The sequence below is a fragment of the Doryrhamphus excisus genome, chromosome 10 (assembly GCF_030265055.1).
Source record: "Doryrhamphus excisus isolate RoL2022-K1 chromosome 10, RoL_Dexc_1.0, whole genome shotgun sequence".
NCBI classification, from domain to species: domain Eukaryota; kingdom Metazoa; phylum Chordata; class Actinopteri; order Syngnathiformes; family Syngnathidae; genus Doryrhamphus; species Doryrhamphus excisus.
The window spans coordinates 6,170,238-6,198,016 of NC_080475.1; the positions used below are offsets into that span (position 1 = coordinate 6,170,238).

Sequence of the window (27,779 nt, forward strand, 5' to 3'; positions counted from 1 at the left end):
ACTGCAGTACCCACAAATGACCACCCAGTAGCGCTGTTCTGCGAGCAGAGGTCCAGGTCTCTGTTGTAATCCGAACACTACATAAATCTCAAGTCACAATGGGCATTGTGTAACTACAGTCAGTGGGATTAGACGGACATATTGACTTTATCGGGTTATGATATAACCGTTTTAGGGTTTTTTTCTCACCACACGGACAGAGAATGCTGCCACAAAGAACGCCGAAAACATGATGTAACAGCTATTCAGTCTGAGTGAATATAAGTCAATGTCTTGCATAGAAAAGGTTAATTTCAATTTGAATCTGCTTTCCACTCAGTGGAGTCCGCTATGTGTTTTATCCGTGCACATATGGTGTGAATAATCTACACTAACACACCCCAGCATCTATGACACTTTGTCAGCGTCGTGATGACAGCCATGACTTTTGGGTCGGGGAAGCCCTCCTGCCCGGCCTCATGGCCCCGACTTGAATAACGATGCCGCCCACGTGAGCGAATCTGTTTTTATGATTTATGAGAAGGCCTCCCACCCGACGACAGCATAAGGTGGGCTGCGTCACAGTGTATGCACACGTATGTTGTCATCATGGGCACACACACACACACACGTATGTTTGTGTTGTTGCTGTTCCCGCGAAAAAGAGGATGGCCAAGCAGAAGGTGAAGTCCCCCGGATCACGTTGCAACCATGGAATAATGTTTTTTTAATAATAAAAAAAAGGCTGTCATCAGGTTGGAAGGAGATAATAATAGAAATGAATGTGGAATGTGGAAATAATCCACACGGTCACGGCGCACGGAATAATCCCACCGGTTATCAATGATAACTCCCACTTTGCACAATAAAAGTAAAGCAAAGGATGCCATTCTTTGTTATCCAAACAGGAAATAATACATAAATCAAAGTCTATGACACATTCTATGTGTTACTTGATTATTGCAATCACACCTCCCACCAGTTATTGACCATAACCGCCACCTTTCATAATAGAATAATTAAAGATAATGCACAAAGTCCCCAATAAGCTTGCTTGCGTATTTGAACATGCACGTCCAATGTAGACGTGTCATAGAATTGGTGCAATGCAATCCTCCTGCCAGTCATGGACGATAACCACCATCTTTCATAAAAGAATAATGAAAGATAATGCACAAAGTCCACAATATGCTTGCTTGCGCATGTGAACATGCACGTCCGATGCAGACGTGTCATACAATCGGTGCAAGGACTCCTCCCGCCAGTTATAGACGATAACCGGCACCTTTCATAATAGAATAATGAAAGATAATGAACAAAGTCCACAATATGCTTGCTTGCGCATGTGAACATGCACGTCCGATGCAGGCGTGTCATAGAATTGGTGCAATGCAATCCTCCTGCCAGTTATGCACGATAACCGACACCTTTCATAATAGAATAATGAAAGATAATGCACTAAGTCCACAATATGCTTGCTTGCGCATGGGAACATGCACATCCGACGTGTCATAGAATCGGTGCAAGGACTCCTCCCGCCAGTTATGGACGATAACCGCCACCTTTCATAATAGAATAATGAAAGATAATGCACAAAGTCCCCAATATGCTTGCTTGCATGTGAACATGCACGTCCAATGTAGACGTGTCATACAATTGGATTTTACAATTGCAAGGACTCCTCCCGCCAGTTATTGACGATAACCGCCACCTTGCACAATAGACATACAAGGAAATACAAAAGCAGCCACAAACACAAAGTCCAAGGTACATTCACTCGTGTACCAGCGCAAATTTCTTTTGTATCAACAAATACAATATCTCCTCCCACCAGTTATAAAAGACATCCTCCACTTTGTACAAGTCGTAATGAGTTTTTTATGTTTTTCTCCATGTGAGTAATACCATAATCCTGTTTTACAAAATTCAGACAGCGGCAGGAAGTGGCCAAATCTATAAAGGCAAACAGTTTGGCGCCGTTCCGCAATCAGATTGTTCGGCTTTGGCAGAGGTTCTGTTATTTCTCCATAATCACCTCGGACAAGATGAATGAATGCCCTTTGTCGAGTCCTTGGGTATTATTAGGAAATCACCCAGGGTTTACGTGCACTGACACAGCTCCACTTGGCGTATCACACCGTGCCGGTCCAAATCCTAACTCATGCAATGCCAACATTTGCCCGCTAATCAAAGAACTATGGTTTCATCCATCATTGTAGGGTTTGGAGGTCGGGACTAGAAGAGTTATGGTGGACTCCACAAGAGAGTGGATGTGTTTCCCTTTCGACTTTATCTCCACTGATAGAGTCGCGGAGTCGACCGTGACAAATTTCCCTCCTGTCCGCTCTCCGTCTTCCACTCTTTGGACATTTTCCTTTTCCCTTCCCTCTGACAGCTCGTTCCTCTTCTGGATGGATTCATCTTCACGCAGTCGCTCTCCAGTTGTTGTTGTTTTTTTTTGACATTGGCTGCTTTGACGCTGTCAGTTGCCCTCAGATTTATGCTAGTCACTGACCCCCCCGCCTCCCCCCACTTCGTCACACATCCCGCTTGCTCTAAGTTTAGCTCTAATCCTCCTATTTCTGAGACAGCATCTGGACTGTACCAACAGATGGGAGGGTTATATTTATTCCGCATAACGCGCTCGGACAGAGTGTACTTTGACATTGCCGTCATATTTTAATACAGCGTGCCGATGAACGATTCGCTTCGAAAGCCAGGAAATGGAACTCAAACATGAATATGGTCGTTCAAACTTTACCAAGAAACCGGAACCCAATAAAAAGTCAACCCTGACCCTCGTTTTCGATGAAAAAAGCGACGCTCTACACGTTTAAACACGCTCCATATTCTATCTATATTACATTCTGCGTGTTACTCGATTAATGCGATCACACCTCCCACCAGTTATTGACCATAACCGCCACCTTTCATAATAGAATAATGAAAGATAATGCACAAAGTCCCCAGTAAGCTTGCTTGCGCATGGGAACATGCACGTCCGATGTCGACGTATCATACAATTGGTGCAATGCAATCCCCCTGCCAGTTATTTACGATAACCGCCACCTTTCATAATAGAATAATGAAAGATAATGCACAAAGTCCCCAATAAGCTTGCTTGCGCATGGGAACATGCACGTCCGATGTCGACGTATCATACAATTGGTGCAATGCAATCCCCCTGCCAGTTATTGACCATAACCGCCACCTTTCATAATAGAATAATGAAAGATAATGCACAAAGTCCCCAGTAAGCTTGCTTGCGCATGGGAACATGCACGTCCGATGTCGACGTATCATACAATTGGTGCAATGCAATCCCCCTGCCAGTTATTTACGATAACCGCCACCTTTCATAATAGAATAATGAAAGATAATGCACAAAGTCCCCAATAAGCTTGCTTGCGCATGGGAACATGCACGTCCGATGTCGACGTATCATACAAATGGTGCAATGCAATCCCCCTGCCAGTTATTTACGATAACCGCCACCTTTCATAATAGAATAATGAAAGATAATGCACAAAGTCCCCAATAAGCTTGCTTCCGCATGGGAACATGCATGTCCGATGTAAATGTGTCATAGAATTGGTGCAATGCAATCCTCCCGCCAGTTATTGATAATAACCGCCACCTTTCATAATAGAATAATGAAAGATAATGCACAAAGTCCCCAATAAGCTTGCTTCCGCATGGGAACATGCACGTCCGATGCAGACGTGTCATAGAATCGGTGCAATGCAATCCTCCCGCCAGTTATGGACAATAACCAGTTATGGTCAATGAAACGTCAACCCTGATCCTCGTTTTCGATGAAAAAAGCGACGCTCTACACGTTTAAACACGCTCCGTCTTCTAGAAACAGGTTTGTGGAGAACCGGTGGAGGTCTTGAGGAGATCTTATCAGATCAACATAATACCTTTTAGATCTAATTGATTAATCCCGGTGGCCGATCTGCTCCGTTTTTTTAAACGAACCCCCTCGCCTCCGATATTAGTCCCGAATCGCCATCTTAGATTCACGCAGCATCGCTTCCTGGGTCTTACATTCTTCAGAGGTTTCAACTGTACAGCAAGAGGCGGTGTACAGATCTCTATCAGTGGCGCGGGGAGTCCATTATCTTTTCTCCCTGACGTTTCCGGCCCTTTAAGAGCACGCTTGGTGTCAGATAAAGAAAGAACAAGAAACAAATCAATCAGGACTTTAGACTAAAGCACACGGGATTGGCTTTAACCTGAATGCGGCTTTGACACAAATATAAGATTTTTTTTTTTCCTCAGGAAAAATCTCAACAAAAGGTGAGTCCGGGTGTACGTGAGTCAGAGCTTTTCATCCTGTCACTCACATACATAGTGTGAATTGGATTGGTAACAAGTTAGCAAACAACAGAGGTCTCGTTATGACGCTACTTTTAAAGTAATGGCGGGAAAAAGAGTGGGCGTGTCACGAGATTAAAACGTGACGTCCAGAAAAAATCAGAAACTCCAGAAAAAATAAACTCACGCAAAGAAGATTCACGCTCGTTTTTAAACAGAGTGAACCCTCCTGTCAGTCGTATTGTCTCTTTGTCCTTGTGAGGGGATGCGGGCCGCTAGCATAAACACAGCAGACTAGCGTCGACTCATGAGGTGTGATACAAGGTAACGTGGGTAAAATTAGGAGGGAAAAAGCCCGTGTGTGGGAATATCTGGGCTTCAAACCATCAACCTGGATGAGCCGTTTTGCTGGATTTGCTCAAAGGCGGTGGCAACAATCAGGCAACACAACAACTTTAGTTTTTTTACTTGTTCCTATTTTTCGTACGGCAGTTTGGGGCAGCATGTTAGCATTTTAGCTATCACATTTTTATGCGTTATTACCAACTAGCATCTTTTCTAAAAATAAAATAATATTTCTTTTTATTAATAATTTGTGAATTTGCAGGGCTGTTAATGTTAAATGTGCGGGGGCGAGGGGCACTTTTTGGAGTGGTGTATATTAGCGACGATAGTGTATTATTATTATTTTTATTATTATTGACATTTATTGACATTGTCAAAATATAAGAAAACTAAACAAACAACAGCAAAAAATAGTAGTAATTTCACAAAATATTAGGAGAATGAAGTCATAATATTAATTAATATTTATTTGTTTGGTTTACATTTTTTTAAGTTGTAATGTTATGAGACACAAACAAAAAAATTACAGAATAATAGCAGAAATATTTGTAAAAATGACAAAAATTACACACCCGGTGTGTCAGGTGAGGTGGTATGAGTTATGTAAACCTTCCCAGAATTCCCAGTATAAGTGATGTGACAGGCCTGATGAGTGTCATGGTGTAAATCCGTCAGTCTTGCCTGAGTCAGCGCAGACGGCGTGAATGCGTGCCCGTTTAGCACATGGAACCCACGCAGCCTCAACTTCCCGTGGCCTCCATCTTTGTCACAGGCCGCGCTGCACGTTTTGTCGTTACGTACGGCTGCGCTGGAGAAAAACAAAAAGCCAAGTGCACACGCGACCGCAAACAGGTTTGGGGTGTTGTTTTTGTCATGCGTCACCCTCCCACTGTGATGGCGCCTTCCGCACGTGCGGATGATCCACACCCTGACCTCCACGGATGTGCCTGCTATCCTTTTATAGGACCATTATTTGGCACAAACACCAATCCAGGCGTGGGAGCTGTTTGGTGGGCTTCTGAGAACATTTGGATGCTGCCATATTTTGGTTACTGCCATATTTTGGATACTGCCACCCATGTACTTGGCATATGAGGCGTAGTGAAATGTCCCGTCATCTCATTGTTTTGGGTGGTTGGTTGGTTAGTTGGTTAGGTTGTTTGGATACATATTTTGGATACTGCCATATTTTGGATACTGCCATATGATCTTTTGGTTGGTTGGTTGGTTGGTTGATCTTTTGGTTGGTTGCCATTTGTTGTTTTGGTTGGTCGGTTAGTTGGTTGGTTAGGTTGTTTTGATACATACTTTGGATACTGACATATTTTGGATACTGCCATATGATCTTTTGGTTGGTTGGTTGATCTTTTGGTTGGTTGCCATTTGTTGTTTTGGTTGGTTGGTTAGTTAGTTGGTTGGTAAGGTTGTTTGGATACATATTTTGGATACTGCCATATTTCGGATACTGCCACATGATCTTTTGGTTGCTTGGTTGATCTTTTGGTTGGTTGCCATTTGTTGTTTTGGTTGGTTGGTTAGTTGGTTGGTTAGGTTGTTTGAATACATATTTTGGATACTGACATATTTTGGATACTGCCATATGATCTTTTGGTTGGTTGGTTGATCTTTTGGTTGGTTGCCATTTGTTGTTTTCGTTGGTTGGTTAGTTAGTTGGTTAGGTTGTTTGGATACATATTTTGGATACTGCCATATTTTGGATACTGCCATATGATCTGTTGGTTGGTTGGTTGGTTGATTTTTTGGTTGGTTGCCATTTGTTCTCTTGGTTGGTTGGTTAGTTGGTTGGTTAGGTTGTTTGGATACATATTTTGGATACTGCCATATGATCTTTTGGTTGGTTGGTTGGTTGGTTGGTTGGTTGGTTGGTTGGTTGATTGGTTGGTTGGTTGCCATTTGTTCTTTTGGTTGGTTGGTTAGTTGGTTGGTTAGGTTGTTTGGATACATATTTTGGATACTGCCATATTTTGGATACTGCCATATTTTGGATACTGCCATATGATCTTTTGGTTAGTTGGTTGCCCTTTGTTGTTTTGGTTAGTTGGTTGGTTAGGTTGTTTGGATACATATTTTGGATACTGCCATATTTTGGATACTGCCATATTCACGGAGACCCAAGCAGGCCACATCTCGGGCACCCATGTACTTGACATACGAGGCGTAGTGAAATGCCCCGTCATCTCATTGGTGGCCGAGGAGCAAAATAAAAGGCTTAACGGTGCAGCCCACTGATAATCCACGGGTGCACACAAGTGCCACCTGGTCTGAAGTGGTGGATAATGGGCCTGCACGGCATATGGTGTTATGTCTACATGTCGGACTGTCCCTAGATTTCCTCTTAATCTCTCCAGCGCCTCATTTGCGCTACTTTTAGGTCCTGCTTAGATGGTCTGCATTTTAGATTTCTTCTGTGTAAAGTGGTTCCCACTCGCATTCCACTGGAGTCCTTAAAGCGCCGGGTTACTCCGACACAAACAGCTGAGCCGTCTGGCCGCCACACACAAGCTGTGAGCGTGTCGCAAGTCGCCGGGTACTGCTTGAACCAAATCAAGGAATTAATGAGGAAAGAAATAACAGCCTGTCGCGTGGAGTGGATGTGGATGTGGGCGGAGTGGTTTAATAATAACACAGCAGGCATTGGTTAAGACATTGGTGGGCAGACGGGTGTTTTGTGATGGGATGAACTTTGTTTTTTCTCCTCACCTGACCCACAATGACTTTGCCGTTGAATTGTGTCAGGCTCACGGTCAATAAAACTATTGAAAGTATTATGAATGACAAACATCGGTTGGTTGCTACATTGAGTCGCTTGGCTGGTCGTTTTGTTGACTAGTCTGTCGGTTTTATTCCTTAGTTGGTCGTTCATTGGTTGAGTTGCTTGGTCCTTTTGTTTGTTTAGTCCAGGGGTTTCCAAGGTGCCCAATTCCATGGGAATAAACCCGTATGCTAGTGAATATTCTTATTTATCCAGGTCATTGGCATCGAACCCTGAACAGTCCAGTGGCCTGGGGATTATTCCTTGGTTGGTTAGTTGAGTGCTGTTATTGTTCGATGACTGGTTGGTTGATTGTTTGGTTGTTTGTCATTTGTTGTTTTGGTTGGTTGGTTGGTTGGTTGGTTGGTTGATCTTTTGGTTGGTTGCCATTTGTTGTTTTGGTTGGTTGATCTTTTGGTTGGTTGGTTGGTTGGTTGGTTGGTTGGTTGGTTGGTTGGTTGGTTGGTTGGTTGGTTGGATGGTTGATCTTTTGGTTGGTTGATAGGTTGGTTGATCGGTTGGTTGGTTGATCGGTTGGTTGGTTGGTCGGTTGGTTGGTTGGTTGGATGGTTGATCTTTTGGTTGGTTGATAGGTTGGTTGATCGGTTGGTTGGTTGGATGGTTGATCTTTCGGTTTGTTGCCATTTGTTGTTTTGGTTGGTTGGTTGATCTTTTGGTTGTTGCCATTTGTTGTTTTGGTTGGTTGGTTGGTTGGTTGGTTGGTTGGTTGATCTTTTGGTTGGTTGCCATTTGTTGTTTTGGCTGGTTGGTTGGTTGGTTGATCTTTTGGTTGGTTGCCATTTGTTGTTTTAGTTGGTTGGTTGAATGGTTGATCTTTTGGTTGGTTGCCATTTGTTGTTTTGGTTGGTTGGTTGATCTTTTGGTTGGTTGCCATTTGTTGTTTTGGTTAGTTGGTTAGTTGGTTGGTTGGGTTGTTTGTTGTTGGCTTTGTCAGATTGTTGGTTGCTTGGTTGGTTTTTCAGTTTACATGTTAGTTTGTTGCGTGTTTGTTGTTTGACTTGTTTGTTTATTATTGTTTATACGAGCCCACGTGACTCTTTTGGGGGTGGGGGGTGGCTGAGTCTGAGTCAGAGCCCATTTATTTATTTTCAATTCAGATAAAAAAATCGCTCTGTCTGCTGCGTCTTCTTGAAGTTTAATCTGCTTTGACACCTCATGGGTTGCCTCAACTGTAATGATAATTGCTAATCAAATCCAAAGTGGAGCCATCTGGAGCATGCACACACACGTCCACACACACGTCCACACACACGTCCACACACACGCCCGCACCTTCATTGGGCTTGAAATAAGGAGGACCTGATGAACAAAACACCTCGGCGTTATGTGCGTGCACGTTGTCTGCGTTTGTGCGCTCCACTGCACGTGTGCCCGTCGGCACATGCAAGCACACGCGTGGAAGGCAAGGATCCGCCCGTGACCCCGATCTAGCCGTGGTGGCCTAAGCTTGTAAAATGAGTGTCTGGTCCCGTGCCCCCTCCACCTCCCAGCACACAAATAACCTCTCTCATTTAGACAAGACATGCTCTAAACCTCCAGTCATCTTCTTATCTCATGTAATTACAAATCAACATTGGCTTAGCGCCGCCGTGGCTCCATGCGTCCCCAAGCTGGCGCCTCCCAGAACGCCTCAAAACGTACCCAAAATCATCTTAAACTCCCCATTTAAATGAATACGTGGATTATGCTGATCTGTATCACTCTTGTCTGTCACATCTGGGCCCTTTGTACGCTCCCAAAATGGGATTGTAGCTAGCGACTTCTGCAGGAGTTACAATGCCACATTTTCTAATCATCTTTACATAATGTTTCACATTCAAGCACAAAGCTCGTTTTCAAACTTCGATCATGGACAGCCATCTTTAACGCTTTTTTCATCACACCTTTGCTAAAGGAACATTAAAAATAGATCTCCATAGGCCTACTTGTCATTCAACAAAAATGATTTGTTGTGTTATTGTTAAAGCGGATCGGTTATGCTCATTTTGGGCCCTTTGTATTGAATTGTGGACTACACACAATAACCCGCAACAACAGTTTTCCAGATCTTCCAGAATCAGCACCTATTCCAACCGGTCTGTTTTAATTTAAAAAAAAAAAAAAAAAACAGCTATGGACCATTAATGGCCCTGGGGCTGCACTTTGGACACCTCTGCATTAAGGAGTAATAGTTTACAATTATAGTACGCAAATAATGCTACATAAGTATAGAACTAGGCTATTAATTTATTATCTTATGTATCTTATGTAGTTTGTTTCTAATATTACATTTCTTTAATGTTATGCTACTAAAATGACTGATTCCTATTAGATGACAATTTTTTTTAACATTCTGATTTCATTCAAAAAGAATTATATTTTGAACAATTAATGCTGACATTTCCATTTTTATTCTTGTTGGGGTTTTTTTTTTGCTTTTTTTTTGTAAAATAAAATTTTTGGAATTTGTCTGGAGCAAGAAAAATAAAACAGCAAGCTGCAAATGTTTTGTAGTTTGTTTCTTATGTTACAATTCTTTAATATTTTAATTTTATGCTACTAAAATGACATTTCTCATAAAATGTCAACTCTTTCTTATTAGATGACAATTTTTTTTTAAATATTCTGATTTCATTAAAAATAAATTACATTTTGTACAATTAATGCTGATATTTCTATTTTTGCTCTTGTTGTTTTTTTTTTCTTAATAAAATTCTATTTTTAGAATTTGTCCGGAGCAAAAAAAAAAAAACAAAAAAAAAAACAGCAAGCCACAAATGGCCCCCGGGCTGCACTTTGGACACCCCTGCCTTAAATTAAAGCTGGAAGTCTACACTGGAATCACATCTTGATGATTTTATTTAAAAAAAAAAGGTCCTGCTATGGTTTACTGGTTTCATAATTTATTCCACTGATCTGGCCTGACCTCTGACCTCTGACCTTTGACATGCCGGCAATATTCCCAAGAAGATTTGCGGCATCGCGGCAGCCATTGTGTCAGCCAGACATTGTCATGGTAGCGATTCATCATGTCGGTGGAGCAGAAATAACCTCTGCATGCATTCAGGTCAAAATATTTCATAACAAAGATCAGGCCACCGCTCATCCTGTCGTCTCATTAAAGCCACGCGCCGCTCCTATACGTGAGGCGTTACGTGATGCAAAAAATAGAAATGCAAAGAACTGCATAACATACTTATGCGTGAGCTAATGCACATACCCAGCATGCCATCTGTTTATATGCAGCGCTGTATGCTAACTGGGGTGCCCTCATTGCAAAAAGGAACTTTGTCAACGATCTTTTACTTGTCTGGCGCAAACGCAGCCTCTAATTTGCAATTTGTTTCCTGTGAGGGATAGCAAGCTGTGCATCCAAACACACAGTCCACACAAATCATTTCATGTAAGGAACTTGCTTTAGTCAAAGACATTTTAAAAGTATTGGTTCAGCAATATGTTTATTATTGTGGTTGTAAATTCCCATTCCTTTGTTATGTTGTATTGGTAATTTAATCAGGCACCTTGTTAGACAGCTCGGGGTCCTTATAAACACAATGGCAGGCCTTTCAGTATGGTACTCAAGCATGTAAGTACTTAAAAGGCGACCATTTTAAAAGATGGCTGCCTCTATCAGTGTTGTGACTAGCAATATCTTTAGCCATTGTTGTGTTTTTGAATTATAGTTGCTGTTGTACGGCTAATGCTACAGTTGCTAACGCTTCCCTTCTATTGCGATGCTAGGTCCGCTCACTCAAATTCAGGTAAGTAGAAATTATACACACTTCCTGTCTATTGTAAATCTATCAGTGTTGTGACTAGCAATATCTTTAGCCGTTGTTATATTTTGTGTTTTGGAATTATAGTTGCTGTTGGACGGCTAATGCTACTGTTGCTAACGCTTCCCTTCTGTTGCGATGCTAGGTCCGCTCACTCAGATTCAGGTAAGTAGAAATTATACACACTTCCTGTTTATTGTAAATGTATCAGTGTTGTGACTAGCAATATCTTCAGTGGTTGTTATGTTTTGTGTTTTGGAATTGTAGTTGCTGTTGGACGGCTAATGCTACAGTTGCTAACGCTTCCCTTCTGTTGCGATGCTAGGTCCGCTCACTCAGATTCAGGTAAGTGGAAATTATACACCCTTCCTGTCTATTGTAAATCCAATTCCCAATTATGTGTAATGGTAAGCCATGCGTGCCGCTAACAGTGTCAAACTCAAGGCCCGGGGGCCAGATGTGGTCCGCCACATCATTATTTGTAATCGTGTGCTTCACATGTATCCTTATGAATGGATTTATTCTTCAAGATAGTCCGAGCCATCAAAAATAAACCTAGCTAGAGCTAATTAGCCACCAATTTGATAGCAATAATATAATGCATGCAAATGCATAGGTACATTTGTAGTAATATCATGAGGTTATATTCATATTCAGCCAATCACAGGGCACATATAGACAAACCTAGCATTAACCTAGCATTTTTTTGGGGCGGGGAGAACATGCAAACTCCACACAGAGATGTCCGAGGGTGGAATCGAACTTGGGTGTCCTCGCTGTGTGGCCTATGCGCTACCCACTCATCCACCGTGCAGCCCAGGATTCAATATTGATAATAATTACTTAGAGCATAGGAAACCTGTTTGACTTTTACCACGATTAGAGCCCTCTAGACCTGAGATAACACCCCTATAGTCACAAGAGACGGCTGCTACCGAGGCAACTAGTTAGCCTCCAATGTATTTATGTATACAGCCAAGTGTTTAGCATAAAGATAAAGAATGCGTTCGATTCTGCAGCGTTTATGTGACTGCAGCACTTTTTCATTCGCAGCATGTTTTCCGTTGCGTTTGTTGGCGTGTGTTTTTGGTTTTGGATCATGTCTGTCTTCAGTCTTCTGGTATGACATCCCGCCAACGCGTTACGACCCGTTCAGGTACACCATTCCTTTCGCATACCTAAAACAATCGTCTGCAGATCTTTGTTCAAGATCTTTGTTCACGCTTAAATTGCTTTTTTTTTTGTCCCAGAAAAGAAAATAAGTACTTAGCTTATGTAAACAAGATAAACGTGTTATTTTGTCACAACATGCAATCATGCTCCAAGATTGACTCCCTGTGGCCTGTATGTTGACAGCGGCCATATATCTAACATTTTACTCAAAACATGCTCATTTTACTCACATTTTTACCATTGGAAATAAATAACACAGATTGAAATCGTCTGTTCCAGGGTCAAACCGTCACCGCCACAAAACTGTAATGCTTATATTTTCCCACAACTAAACACGTTCTTAACTTCATTGACTGGAAGTGTTCTTCAACCAGAATATTGCTGAATTTGGGCTCATTTTGGACAATATTATCAAAGACTTTGGAAGTTGACGTCAATGATTCGGGACCTGACTTGGACTTGACTCTGATGACTTGAAAATACAAGAGATTTTCATTGAAAGTGTTGTCCCCGTTCAAAGTATTCCGCTAACGTAGCGGTTATGATGTTATATCCGGCATGACACCAAAATTTCCCACAGAATCTGGCTCACTGAATGCATCTGTGACTGTCCAATCACGTTTAAGAACAAGATTTATGACTTATGACTCGCATGTACTCCAAAATTTCAAGTCTATGACTTTGAACTTGACGGATACCGAGGTATTCCCATAGTCCTCCCCAACGGGTCCTGGGTCTTCCTCGAGGTTCCGACCAGTCAGATACGTCTTGACCAGATCCTGAGAGCCCCAGCCACCCTGCGGCCAAAACTAATGCGGACCGCTTGTACCCGCCATCTTGTCCTTTCGGTCACGACCCAAAGGTGACGGTAGGAACGAAGATCGAACAACAGACTCCGAACCAAAATCACCTGTCAATCTCACCTTGTTCCCATACTAGGGTCCAAGTTTCACTCCTTTTAACGAGTCTTGGTTTAGGTGGTTTATAGAGAAGTAGAGTTGATGAAAACGAGTCCAAACCCCTCGTTGCTGCCCTTGATTCGGTTTGGCATCAACCGCATAGTAACACGCGAGTATATGGAGACCATATTCATTCCACTTTGCCGGCTATAAATACACCAATGCCCTCCATACGTGACCAGTCCAGAAATAACCGTTAAGTATCAGCGACGAGATTAAACCAGAAGATTGATGAGCGGACAAATAATACATAATAAAGACAAAGAGGGGAGTTAAAAGGCGGGATTACATCAGCAGCACTAAGTCAGTGGGGCAGGACAGCAGGTCAAGCATGATGGATGGAGGGACGGAGGGATGGACTTGAGGGAAGTGGTAATCTGGGAACATCTGGAGCGCGGTGACACACGCGTAGAATTCCACACAAACACAAACTGGTCCCGCTTGTGTATGCAAGACCCAAACGGAGCTTTTCGGTTCTCGCTTTGCTAACTCCTGGAACGTAAATTGTCCAGTCAGGAAGAAGCAGCTTCCAATGAGTTGTTCCACCAGACACTGGGCGGACATTTCCCAGAATCCCGAAGAACCTTCCCTCACTCAACATGAGTGGACATGTTGCATTTAAAAATATACCGCTAGTCACGTTGTTAGAGGCGTAAGCGACACTTTCTTAGCCTCTGTGCTTGTTGTGCGTCATGGTCGACAGGATGTGATGGATGACGTATCTCCTGTTGGGCAGGTGACTCAGTCTGTCTTGGTTAATGTTAATAGAATTTATGCTTTTTTCTTATTGGTCTTATTGTCGGAAGCTTGTGGTTATGGTGGATAATAACAGACTTGTATGTTTGGAATACTGTACCTACGCCATATCGTAAACACTTGAGGATACCTGATGGGATGCGCTAACGTTGAAAACCAGCAGACTGATTTACGCCGCATCAGCAATTCCTGACATAATCCAAATCAAATAGTCAGACAAGGATTGTCAACTGGTGGGTCGCAGAGCCGATGTCCGCCAAGCTCCAGTAGCAGGGGAAAACCATGGGGTGCGGACTTCGAGTTCGACACAACTGCAAATATAAGCTATTTAGTTTTTGAGAACCGCACACTACTGTAGCTTACGTTGTGTTGCATGGGGGAATTCCACCCACAATGAAGACTGCCAGGTAGAGTATGACAGTGCTAGGAGGCATTTCATGCATAATTTGATTTATCGGTCGAGGCAGAGAAGAAATGGTCCTCTTATTATTATTATTATTAACTCATTCACTACTTATATTTTTCAACCCAAATATGTATTTATACAGCTTTTGTATGTTTTTTTTGTTTTTTTTTAACTACAGTTTGGTGACAAATCATCAAAATCCGTCACCATTCCGTATTCACATCCTATGGCGTAGCCTGAATTGGTTCCCAATAGATCATCGCCCAAACGTCTCATGTTCACGATTTTTATTCGGGCTCATTTAGTCAAAGTCCTGAGGACTTCATCAAAGTCCAGCCTTGGGTTTTGTCCAAAATTGTTGCCGGAAACCAAAATTGAAGACCTCCTGTTTGTTTTTGGACATTTCTCCTGTGTCTCCACCAAATTTGGTAACAATTCATGACATTCGTAGCAGGTGATAATTTCCTCAACATTTTAAGGGGGCGTATTAGGACCCCTGAAATCACATTTTTTGCCAAGACACTTTTTGTTAAAGCTAGGAAAATAATTCATTCTGAAACACAAACAACATTTTCTAACAATTTTTCAATGAAATCCGACCAAATGAAAACAAAAATCAGTGACGGTGCCCGGTCTTAGGCTTTTCTTGAGAATAGACGAACGTGGGACTACCGGTACTTACATTCACTGCTTAGTCACGCTTATGTCGGCACAATGGTCCAAGTTGTTGACAAGAACATAAAACAGGCTTAGCTAGCAGCAAAACCTGATTTGTGACCTGTGCTTGGTTGGTAAGCTTATAGAGGCGAGCAGTTTTTGGCAGTGGTGTACTTGGGAATACTACATACAGTAGTCATGCAGCAGGTTTTTGTACGGTTGCAGGTGGACATTGGTCCGTTTGGATAAAACTAAAAGGCGGCATGTGTGTTATGTATTTTTTTTTTTGGCTTACGTAAACTTAGTCGTCCCAAACAGAACATCCTGTTTCTCCAAAATCTCACATTTTTCTGTGAAATCTTGCTTTGGCTGGCCTCGATCAGAACAAATGGCTAGTTAATGAGTTTGTTCAGCTTCAGCCTTGAAAGCCTGGCTGCTCTTCTCACACTGATACACACACACACACACACATACATACACATACACACCTAACCCACGCTCACAAACACACACTGGTCTAATTGTTTCCCTTTGGAAACAAACACAATTGTGTTTGGCTCCACAAACAAGCAGAAACCAGAAACCGTTCTGTCGTGACAGACGCAGAGACGCTGTGCCGGTACGAATATGCGGCAACAGGTCAAACTGAGATCGGGTGATTGAGCACAAAAAGATGGTGGGTGACACTTGGGGGGGTGCAACTGACCGAGATCCGTACAGTGCAATTATACAATCACCCAAAAAACCTCCTGACGCTTGTCTTGTCTGCAGTAACCGCATATTAAAAGCAAGCTTATCATTATAAAAGATGTCTACTTCAGGAAGTTCAGGAATTTAGAGCGTTGCTTCCTCGGCCTCCAACCCGGCTGCCTCGACGTCACGTCTCCTGGAACCAAAACCAAAAGAAACCCCCAATAAAAGCCAACAGGCAATTAGCAGGCATTGAGGAGCATCAATCCCAGCGGCGATACCGCACCCGAGTCACGAGCCGCAGCACAAAGGTTTCACGTTTCAGCGCCCGGAATAACGCTGACTGCGGCGTGCCGTCACATACGGGCCAAGCATGCTTACTCATGAGTCAGACCATGGTACAAAGAGCACCGAGTGAGGTAAACAAGGGTAGTGTTTCTGGGTGCATGTACAGTAAAGTGTAGTATCAGGATTACCCGCATGCATGATGTCACCTTATTTGAAGAGTGATAAGTCAGACGGGGGGGGGGGGCATTCTCAATACGTGTGTGTTTCAGACACAAATAACAGTTACTGTCCATATACACGAGGTACATGTACACAGTCTTATTATAAATACAGTATCAGCAAAGAAAATGTCAATTTTAGACACCACACTCAATGGTAATGGTAATGGTAATGGTAATGGTAATTGAGTGCATCCCATAATCAGTTCCCAGTTCCACATGTCCGAAAGGAGTAGGAAGAAGCAAAGCTTATTAAATCCTACCCCTCCATCTGGTACTTTTACAATCAGTAACTGTTACATTTGTTCACTTCCTGCTTTCCATTATACAGTTTTTTTTTATATAATTAAAATTAAAATTAAAATTAAAATTAAAATTAAAATTAAAATTAAAATTAAAATTAAAATTAAAATTAAAATTAAAATTAAAATTAAAATTAAAAATTAAAAATTAAAAATTAAAAATTAAAAATTAAATAAAATAAATAAATAAAAATAAAAATACCTCGTACCGAAGTACGAGGTGATATAACCATACAATGACATTATGTGCACCATAGTAACTGTCAATATCTAACTCAAATCCCTCCAGCGAGCTTTATGTTGATTGCGGATCAACATTTGCAATAAAAGTGACTTCATATAACTGATGACTTAAAATGACCAAAATACTGCAAGTACATGTTTATCATGAATGTACCTGTTATGGATATAAAACCATAAAGCGGCATGGGTGTGTCCCCTTATGTGCATTCATGAGCTGCCTCTTTTTTTGTCTCTTTTGATATCTTTAGAATGCTCGGAAAAAAGAGAAATATTTTCATGTCGTGCATAAGGATCATGCATGATGGGAAAAATGTGGTTTTCCGTTCCATCCCGGTGCTGGTAATGAAGTGTGTTGACGGCGTCCTCCATCGTGGTAGCCATTAAAAAAAATACGATGGACTTTAAACCGCAGTTATTTTTTATAGTTTGAGAGTGTAGTTATACTGTATGCACAGTACTTCATTCCAATGTTGGTGGAAATCCAACCGGAGGTGTATTAGCATTACAGGTTGTGTTGTGTTTGTTTGTTTGCCTTCCAGTACAGGATTGCGATGCCAGTGAAAATATAAAGACGGTTGTAGCAGACAACCCTGTTTAGCATTTGTGCACCCTAAGGCGGCGTAGACTTTTTTTTTTTTTTTCCATTACAGTTGAAATTGCATTGCATTCTATACATATTCAGAGTTGCACGGGGTCATACTGCTCAATAAACACTTTCACTTACTTATGTACTTCTGCTGTGTATTACCAGTACAGTATACTGGTAGTTTTCCATTTGATTTTTTTTCACTTTCTGATTGTTATTCAGAAAATATTCCACCTTTTGTTCTGCACACCAGGAAGTGCGCTCGCATGTAGTCGTGCGCAAATGCATGAATACTGTATTTGTAACATCCACATGTACTTTAGGGTCCTTTTGTTTATTAGGCCAGTACGATATCGCCGCCAAAGTCCGCTCTTGAGTAAGTCGAGTGAACTTTGCCCCCGTGCACTTGTCAGATAATGAAATGTTTATTGAGTTATGATAACGAGTACAATGATGCATACACTCCCTCTCGCTGCATCGCTTTGATTTCTAGTAACCTGTGTACACATACTTACAGTAATTACTCCCCGAGAGGTCTGGCTTTCACGTGTAACTGTACTAATGAACTGCAGTAATACAGTACTCCACATAGTACCATCAGTAAGCCCCGCGGTGATGCATTCGCACATTTTTATGTATGCAGCCTCTGCGGGTGGAATAAGCAGCAGTTGTGCCTCTTGTGATAGCGGTACAGTGGCTGCGTCTGAGGTTGCCATGGAAACTCAGACTCACTTTCACATCCCTCGTCTACTCGGGGCTTGTAGGAAGCAAGATGATTATTCTTTTTCGGAACAAAATCACATGTTTGATTCCGCTGCTAGTAGAGTTGAAATGGAAAAAAGTTCATATCATTAAAAGGGGAACTGTTGTTCTATAGAGCAGCTACACACAATAACCCAAACAGGAAACTTTCTAGATCTTCCAGATTCTCAACTCCACAAACGGTCTGTTTAATTTACTCCAGGTACTCCCACTCCACTTTGATTGGTCGCGCTCCCGAGGACTTCTGAGCAGCTGCCGAGCTCATTTTGTCCGATACACAAAATAAACACTGCTAAATTCTTACTTAGCTTTCTCTTCTGACTCTTTTGGGAAAGCTAAACAAAATAATCGGAACAAACGTTTCCTGCATGCCATTGCTAACACTGTGAACCGCGTGAACTGCGTATCTGGGCATGCCCATATAAAGAAGTCTGAGTTGCATTGACGTCAAAAGAACTCGGTTTTAGAAAAAACCTGCCTCTTAAAAGCATCAGAATCGAAAATCATTAGGATTCCGGGCTGGAAACGAGAAATCGGAACCAGAATCGTTCCAATTCAAATGACGCCCAACCCGAAGTCAACCGGAACGTCCAATCCAGTGGATGAGTTTCTGGAGTTTCTGCCCAATCCGCACCAGCAATCGTCTCCATTAGCGCAGTTTTAATCGCGCCAAAGTGTCGATGCTTCATTAAGCCGCGGTAGCTGTTTGCGCTGCGCTACGTAAGCACGGCTTAGCCTACTGTTGCTCGTCTGAGTCCGACACGACGGTCACCGCCGGCATGTAGGTCACAGCGGCAACTTTGACACGTTTATGTATGTATTTATCCGGTGTGACGTGCGGGTCAGACGGTTGTCCTGAAAGGACCGCGTGTCAAAGCGCTATCTGTTCCAACTAGCCTAAATAAGCGAGAGGCAGAACGGCTCGTGGCTCAACCCCAAAGTGTTTACTCATGCACCCCACCCAAACACGCACACCGCCCAACCCTCAGAGACCGACTACTTCCACACCACGTGTGTTATGTGTGTTATTCAGAATCTACCCAATATGACGTGGAAGCTGACTTTCAGACCCTCACTGCTAATTAATCTAGTAATTAATCCACAAACACAACACTAATCCTACAGTGTCGTTTTTCCTCTCTCTTTCTAGTCTGCTCGGTAACACGGAGCCGTTTCTGGGACCCTCCGAAATAAATTTAGCATTTCAGGACAGAGATCAGTTTACCCCGACCATCATCATCCCCGACCGTTTTTTTTTCCTCGCCATTCCTCATCATGCCTATTCCCGCTGTTTTATGTCTTTCTTTTAAGCAAATTTCCTGGACTTTCCGGTCGGATCGGTGGATGCAGTAAAATGTATGGGGGTCGTTAGAATCCCACACTCTTAATTGGCCCATTCCCGGATCCCATTCATAATGTTTAACGTCACACCTCTCTGGGAATGTATGCATCTCGCTGTGTCACTGGAGGCACTGGTGGGAAATGAATGCTGCCAGATCCCAGTAAGAGCACAGCCGTGCCTGGACTCTGTGTGTGTGTGTGTTGGGGGGGGGGGGCGCATTCATTAGCCATGCCCTCTAATGAGAGCCTCAGGAGCTTTAACACCTACAGACAGGCCCGTCTATGCCAGGCTGGTTGTAATTATAGCGAGCGGTCCGAACCACGGTGCATTAACGGGCTTCTTTCTGCTCTGTAATTAGAAATGTCGGAGCTGACCCGCCGCTCCTCTTTGGTCATTTCTCTTCCTTCTTCCTCCGGGGGAAGCCGAATTGGGAATTCAACCAGCGACTTTGTCTGCGAGCCCATTTATTTACAAAGAGGTGATAGAAAAGGAGAGTAAGTCCCAAGAATAAGAGTGCGGCGTCCACACCGCTGCGAGCTCCGGCCGCCCACAATGGAAAACTGCAATTTGCTTTTCCGGGAATATTAAAAATACAGCAGCGGGGAAAACAGTTGACTTCCGTACTGACCGTCGCTCCGACTTCTCTTACTTTTTCGCTCGCCTTTAGGCAAACACAAGCGCCTCACACCATATTACAACCTTGACTCCGCCGCTCTCAGACTCGGAGGCTTTGTGGATTCATTTCACATTCATGCCATCCTCCAAGGTTACTTTCATGAAATTTCAATATTCCTACATTTTATTTTATTTATTTATTTATTTATTCATTTCTTCCCCACACCCGGCTTGCAGCGTGGCGGAGCGGAGAAATTCATTTCGGAAAGTTGACACTAAAAAGCCATATCAGCGCTGCGTGGCGGATTATACCGGCGCCAGACTCACCTGTGGCTCATAGTCATTTCTTTTTTTCTTTTTTTTTTTAAATCCCTCTTTCATCCAGCAAAATAGCTATAAACATTAATAGCTTGCTATGATGACGGAAGGGGACGCTTGCTGGAACGGACGCAGTATACAGTATATATGTACAGTACAGAATAAACACATCAATACAAGTTGATGGGAGACATTGCAGTAAATACCATTGAAATATTGTTGTACATTCGTGGGGGGGGGTGTTGGGGGGGGGGCATTGCTGATCATTGATTGGGTTGATTGGGTCGTCTCCAAAAATAAGCAATAATTGGCGACTCCAAATTGTCCATAGGTATATGAATGTGAGTGTGAATGGTTGTTTGTGATTGGCTGGCCACCAGTCCAGTGTGGACCCCGCCTCTTGCCTGTAGACAGCTGGGATAGGCTCCAGCATACCCCCGCAACCCCAATGAGGAAACCTACTTTTTAGGTTTCTGTTCAGGAAATTCATTAATTTTCTACCGCTTATCCTCACAATGGTCGCATGGGGTGCTGGAGCCTATCCCAGCTGTCTTCGGGCAAGAGGCGGGGTACACCCTGGACTGGTGGCCAGCCAGCCAGCCAATCGCAGGACACATATAGACAAACAACCATTCACACTCACATTCATACCTATGGACAATTTGGAGTCGCTAATTAACCTAGCATGTTTTTGGAATGTGGGAGGGAACCGGAGTACCCGGAGAAAACCCACGCATGCACGAGCAGAACTTAGGGTGGAATTGAACCCGCGTCTCCTAGCTGTGAGGTCTGCGCGCTAACCACTCGACCACCGTGCAGCCTAGAGAAATTCTATACATTATAATGCAGTTCAATGGGCAAATATTCATATTTATTTTCTATTGAAATACATTCAGACATTATAAAAGGAACGTCAAAGAATGTGTCACATGATCCTGCAACGTAGCGTGTTATTTGCAGTCGCCATTTATAAGCCAACATGTCATCCACGCGTGCCACAATGTGACGTCAGCCCACTTAATTATAATATCCAATGATGGATTTCTTCAACGAGCGCCATGACATCAACAATGTCCGACGGTTTTATACCGTACTTCTACCTCCTTCTCCTCAAACCACTTGCATATTTCCGAGGTGAGGCGAGACGACGGAATATCGGCGATTCAAATGACCCGTTTTGCTCGGCTGCTCAGAGGCTTATTATAACCAAACGTGTGGCGCCCCCAACCCCCCCAAGATGTAATGTGATTGGCCGTAATTGGACGAGAGTTTCTTTGAGAAGCCGAGTACCCCTGTGTGGTGGTCTTTGCTTAACCCCTGACCTGGCCTTCAAGGGTATCTACTCTTAACCTGACCTCCCAGGAGGTTGAGTCCATGCCTCCACTTTATGGATGTTGTTGTCTTGTGTCTTATAAATACCTATAATTTACTCTCAGCGGAACACATGAAAGCAAAAGTGGTCCAAGGCTGCAGATGCGATCGGTTTGTCTGAAAGTCTTCACAAAAAGGAAGCACCAAGCATATGGTTGCAATCAAAGCCAAACATCTCAAACACACCCAATTTTTGTTTCATTTGTCATTTCCATCCTCCCATTCTTCATTCCACAACGCCTCCCGATCATTTTTAAGGGTGTAGCGCGTGGATTCATGCCAGGACCTGGTGCTTGGGAGCTTGTTCCCTGTCCTGACAGAGTGACCAGGTCCCACGCCGCATGAGAACATTCTGTTTGACTGAGGAGATGACGATCCCCCCCTTATTATTGCAACCAGAAGACGTGGAGAACCTTTAAAGCACCGAATCAATATATTTGATCCCAGAGATCAAATCCCACAAGTGTCCATCTGCTAGCAGTTCCGAGTGTGACATGAGAGACCACCATCTGAACTCTCCCTGTGACCTTCCCTCAGGCCGTCACTTGCTGTCATCAGCCGAGTGGATGCTCGGATTCTACCTACTTAGGAAAAACATGGACCGCACGGCAGTAAATCACTCCAGCTAAGTATGCGTCTTAGTGGATGACCCTCGGCTGATCTGGAAAATAACTGGAATACCCCCGAAACTGTTCAAAGACCCTTGACACTGTGTTTGGGCGAGAGGCGGGGTACACCCTGGACTGGTGGCCAGCCAATCCCAGGGCAAAAAATATAGACAAACAACCATTCACACTCACATTCATACCTATGGACAATTTGGAGTCGCTAATTAACCTAGCATGTTTTTGGAATGTGGGAGGAAACCGGAGTACCCGGAGAAAACCCACGCATGCACGGGGAGAACCCAGGGATTGAACCCTGGTCTCCTAGCTGTGAGGTCTGCGCGCTAACCACTCGACTGCCGTGCCGCCCCAAAACAAAATTATGTGAGAAATTTCAAGTCGGTGTGTGAAATTTGGGGTTTCATAACGGCGCCACCATGACAGAGTTGGTACTGTCCATGCTTGTCGAGTCTTCTTTCCCGGAATTCTCCTGTTATGTTAGCCTTCCGTATTGTTTAAGTACTTTAACCTTCATGTTGGTATTCATTCATTTTCTATCGCTTTTCCTCACGAGGGTCGCGGGGGGTGCTGGAGCCTATCCCAGCTGTCCTCGGGCAAGAGGCGGGGTCCACCCTGGACTGGTGGCCAGCCAATCACAGGGCACATATAGACAAACAACCATTCACACTCATATTCATACCTATGGACAATTTGGAGTGGCCAATTAACCTAGCATGTTTTTGGAATGTGGGAGGAAACCGGAGTACCCGGAGAAAACCCACGCATGCACGGGGAGAACATGCAAACTCCACACAGAGATGGCCGAGGGTGGAATTGAACTCGGGTCTCCTAGCTGTGAGGTCTGCGCGCTAACCACTCGACCGCCTTGCCGAAATTTGGGGACGTTTTTGTTAAAATCTTTGGAGAAATTTTTTTTGGTTGCAAAATTCTAAAAAAAAATATTTGTACAAACACTTTATTTTGGGGGTGAAGTCATGTTTTTGTAAAAAAAAAAAAAAAAGAGAAAAAAATCAAATTTTTGTTTTGAAAAAAAATCTAATTTTTTTCTTAAAATTCATAATGTTTGGTTAAAAAAATTCATAATTTGGTGGAATTGAACCCTGGTCTCCTAGCTGTGAGGTCTGCGCGCTAACCACTAGACTATTTATTGCTAAAGTACATAAGGATCCATGTCCAGATCTCCTGGTTGTGTGGTCGACATGCTAACCGTTAGCCCACCATGCGGCACATTGTTCCCTGTTTGAACTTTATTTCTATCATTTTATCATTTTTTCTCCAACCCCCCCTCCCCCGGGGGCTATCATAACCACAAAATGGCTGCAAATTGTGGGTTGCACTCCGGGTACGTACGTGCATAAAAGCCATAAACGCCATTCATCTTATTTGGATCTCAACACGAATAACCATCGTACAGACCAGGGGTGGGCAAACTACGGCCCGGGGGCCACATCCGGCCCGCCAAGTGTTTGAATCTTTCCAAAGTATTTCATTTAAACTCAACATACAACCTGGCATCATGGCCTGAGCCAACCTTTTGATGGTTTTATCAATTTCATTGTTTGACATGGTCTGTTGTTTACAAAGTGCTCCTGAAAAAAGAGACACAAGCACATAATAATAATAAAAATTAAAATAATAATTATTATATTATTATTATAACTATTATGATTATTATATTTATTATATTAATGCAAATTATTATATTAATTATATATAATAATATTGTTATATTTGCATATTTTACATAATAATAATATAATAATTATTATTTTAATTTTATTTTAATTATTAAAATATTTTATTATTTTTAAAATATTTAAATATAAATATAAAATAATAAATAATAATAGCAGATTGCATGACAATTTTACAGATACAATAATACCAGGTGGACTGTTACGTGTAAAATATGTAGTCTGCCCCCCCGGAAATTTTGTTATATCAATGCGGCCCGCGAGTCAAAAAGTTTGCCCACCCCTGGTACAGACCAACAGTGATCCTCCAGTTGACCAAGATTTGGTTTTTTAGTGAGTCTCGGAACATAAAGTTGGAAACAAAGCCTACCAGGAAGCGAGGGTGTGAAGATTAGATGAAGACAAAATGTCAGTAGAAGTCTAAAAAAAAATCCATTAAGTGCGCTGTCCTTTGAGTGAACATTGCTTCCGCCCACTGGTGTCATTAAGGAGACGCTCAAATCGGCGTAGGAACCATCCTTAACAATACACACGCTCCCAAGATGGACTTTTTGTTTCTAGAAGTGTTAAAAGGTTGGTTGAGATCTTTTGTATAACCATTTCGGTCTTCCGAAATGTCCAAAATGGGGGGCTACTTTATCCTTGTACGACGGTGATCAACATTTCAGATGTTGAGGGGGTTGGAATTGGCTGTTCTATTAGTCGTTGTCTGCAAATGCACACCCGGGGTTTTGTTCTAGTAGCACCTTTGGTGTCTGCACATCCTGGCGGAGGAGAGTCATCAGGTAATCATAATTATCCGAGACGGCACTGTGATCTATTTTGCGTCCATATGGTGCGTGAGAGTGGAGTGGAACAAGCGCCGCCCCCGAGATGGAAAGTGCCAGACTGAAATTGAGAATGAAGCCACTGCACAATTATGCAAGCGGCGGTGCCCATGCCAACGATGGAGGGAACAGGAGGCAGCGAGAACAAAGATGGACAATAAGACTGATGGCACACAAGAGAAAAGGATTACATAAAGACATTATTTCACGGCCGGGAACTTAGTTGGGAACTCTGGGATCCAATCTGCAAGTGAGGATGGTCTGGACTAAACTTAGCAAGGGTCGAGGAATGTGTGTATGCATTTCCAGAATGCTAAAGTATCCATGACACGCATTCATGCACTTTGCCCCCTGCACCTGTAACCCTACAAGTGTGCGTGTGTGTGTGTGTGTGTGTGGCCGCGTGCACTATTAACGCCTTTATAGCAGCCAGGTTTTAACATCTCGCCCGTTCCATGTGTTGATCCTTTGGGTCTATCCATAGAAACTGTTAGCATAGCTTCCATGTTTGTGGGTTGTTACCCTGATGAAATCATTTTTGCGATACGACACGGAACGCTAGCATACGCACACCTCGCGCTGATTGGGATTGGGTTTAGCCGTGAAGGCGGTCTGGAGGACGACGTTTGGACTCCAGTTTGCGTTCCACCTCATTCCGAAGGATCCCTGGCAAGGTGGAGGTCAGGGATCCTCACAGGCCGGGCAAATACTTCCATGCCAAACTGGGAGGCAACATTTTTGTCCCTTATCATGTTTAGACACGTCATGTTTAGCATCATACCTGACTTGAACCGAAATTTTCTGTTCCAGAAAGTCAGTAATGCTAACACGAAATACATATTTATCGTTTTATAATTACAGTCGGCCCTCGTTTACGCCAGTTAACTGTCCGACCGCGATTAATGAATTTCTGCGATATACGTAGACCCGTTTATGACTTTCTAAATACAGGTTTTAACATTACACGCCTAGTATTCATTGACGGCTAGTAGTTACCAAGCTAGCAAGCTAACAAGCTAGCAAGCTGACCAGCTAGCGTCAAATATATTTCTTGTAAATATCGACCTTTAAGCACAAAATTGCAATTAGCAATGAATAAGGTATTTCAGTAATAGTAAATACTTTACACCAGGAGATGCCAAACATCTGGAACTTGAACGTAGCATTTGTGGGTGTGGTTTTATGTAAAAGGGTAGGCGCTAACAGACTTTTAAATATTCTGTACTTGCGCCAGCGAGTCCGACGTAAAATGTTTGAGGGTTTTTTTTAGGCATGTTTAGGGTTACAGGAGGGGACGGGTCGGGTTGTCAAAACACCGCTAATGTTGAGGGGGCTAGCGGGAATGTAAGAACGCAGCAAGGATCGCGGTATAGCCGCCAGTATTCATGACATTCGTCAACAAAAAAAACGCCCTGCTAATTGATAGATTACACCTGAGGCTACAATAGCATGGATGAATGATGATATAATAGATTTTGGGTCATATTGATAATTTCTGTAATTTACTGTTTCGTCTTTATCTCTAACCATGCAGCCTAGCGTCAAAACTGCAAACAACTCTGGCAAATAAAGTTTTAAGACGCCAAAGCACTACCACTTCCACACGGAACGGGAGGAGCACTCTTTCCACGCTATCAAATGGGACATGCCATGTCTGACTTCACGCAGCGTTAAGGTAATGTCATGTAAGGTAATGTCACGTAAGGTAATGTCATGTAAGGTAATGTATCGATTAGGGATTATCGGTTAATTATCGGAGCCATTTTGACACACTTTGTTCTAAAATGCGAAACACGTGACGGACAAATCCACAGCAGTTCATGCCAGCGTTGGGGCTTCGCCGACAGACGGTATGTCCCCGGCAACATATGCACACATACAGCAGCCATATCCACACGCATGAACAACCCACGCACACTCCGCCCCCGTCCAGTTCATGTCAGTCCATCTGGTATCATTAGCGCGACGATAATGAATATAGGGGAAAGAAACAATGGCGTAGCAAAGAAGAAAGAGAAAAGTGACCAGTGAGAGATGTACTCGGTGTGTTCGGTCCGCCGCCGAGCGAACAGATGAATAGCGAAGGAAGGAACGACAGCAGAGACAACAGATGAGCCAAGAGAAGAGGCGGGAGGGCAGACGAGGAAAATACAGTCCAACAAATGATGGGGCTGGGCGCCGCGGTTAAATATTTCACCGGGACTGTGTTTGTGCTTTTGTGCGCTGCTTGAAGTGTGTGTGTGTTGTGTGTGTGCGTGTGTTGTGTGTGTGTGTGTGTGTGTGTGTGTGTGTGTGTGTGTGAGTCCCCAGGAGACATAAAGGACAGGAAGGAGCAAACGAGCCGAGTGTGTCTGTTGACGATCCAAGTTAATGATTCCTTGGTTGGAATAGTAAGACAGTGTTGGCCCGTGTGGAAAAGGGGGGTGAGTGGGGGGGGGCGGCTGCTTCATCCACCCGGCGGCACATGCACGCAACATTCTCCAACATTTAGAAACATCTTGCCCCCCGCCCCCACCACCCCGCCCTCTAAGGCTAAATGGGGACACTGTTATTATTGCAGAAGTGTGCCGCCCTGCGCGTGAATGGAGGACCACCTGTATGCAGATGAATTGGGGGTCGGTGGGGGGTTGCGCCTTTGTCGTGCAAGAAAGGCAGCAGCTTGTCAGAGTGTGCCGCTATGAGTCCAGAGGGGCTCGGACCGGCAGGGGGCAGAGGGCGGCGGGGTGACAAGCTGTCCCAATGCGCGCATGAAA

The 27,779-nt window shown here is 43.3% G+C and overlaps 1 protein-coding gene across 4 annotated transcripts in view; it reads left to right on the top strand.

Annotated features, from left to right (window-relative positions):
* The first annotated feature begins 11,060 nt into the window (after positions 1-11,060).
* The window catches only part of efna1b (ephrin-A1b), a 40,397-nt gene continuing 23,678 nt past the window's right edge, over positions 11,061-27,779 (top strand). For 2 of the 4 annotated variants that reach the window (XM_058083622.1, XM_058083625.1), the window contains exons 1-2: positions 11,091-11,358; positions 11,461-11,538. The gene's annotated coding sequence lies outside the window, so the exon portion shown is untranslated. Of the gene's footprint in view, positions 11,359-11,460; positions 11,539-26,600; positions 26,702-27,779 lie in introns of those variants that run through there. The other 2 variants (XM_058083623.1, XM_058083624.1) reach the window with 2 other exon arrangements.